General features: G+C 65.0%; 1 pseudogene; it reads left to right on the top strand.

Moving 5' to 3' along the window:
* The first annotated feature begins 5 nt into the window (after window positions 1-5).
* LOC104916343 lies at window positions 6-634 on the top strand (annotated as a pseudogene).
* Window positions 635-649: the final 15 nt, after the last annotated feature.

Here is a 649-nt window from a genome sequence, read left to right as displayed (position 1 = left end):
GCGTCTGCGAGACGCTGGAGGAGACCGGAGACATAGAGAGGCTGGGGAGGTTCCTCTGGTCGCTGCCGGTGGCGCCGGGGGCATGCGAGGCCATCAACAAGCACGAGTCCATCCTGCGCGCCCGGGCGGTGGTGGCCTTCCACACGGGCAACTTCCGCGACCTCTACCACATCCTGGAGAACCACAAATTCACCAAGGAGTCGCACGGCAAGCTGCAGGCCATGTGGCTCGAAGCGCACTACCAGGAGGCCGAGAAGCTGCGGGGCCGCCCGCTGGGGCCGGTTGATAAATACAGGGTGAGGAAGAAGTTTCCGCTGCCCAGGACCATTTGGGATGGCGAGCAGAAGACGCACTGCTTCAAGGAGAGGACTCGCAGCCTCCTGAGGGAGTGGTACCTGCAGGACCCTTACCCCAATCCGAGCAAGAAAAGGGAACTGGCTCAGGCCACGGGGCTCACCCCCACGCAAGTAGGCAACTGGTTCAAAAACCGAAGGCAAAGAGACAGAGCGGCGGCGGCTAAAAACAGGTCAGTGGGGCTCGGGCCCGATCGGGCAGCGCCGCGCCTCCTCCTCCTCCTCCTTCTCCTCCTCCTCCCCTTCCTCCGGGCACCCCGCGCCTCTCTGCCCCGGCGTTCGCGGGGAAGCGCGGC

This window comes from Meleagris gallopavo, unplaced genomic scaffold, assembly GCF_000146605.3.
Source record: "Meleagris gallopavo isolate NT-WF06-2002-E0010 breed Aviagen turkey brand Nicholas breeding stock unplaced genomic scaffold, Turkey_5.1 ChrUn_random_7180001888361, whole genome shotgun sequence".
NCBI lineage: Eukaryota > Metazoa > Chordata > Aves > Galliformes > Phasianidae > Meleagris > Meleagris gallopavo.
This window is presented reverse-complemented; position numbering and strand designations above follow the sequence as displayed.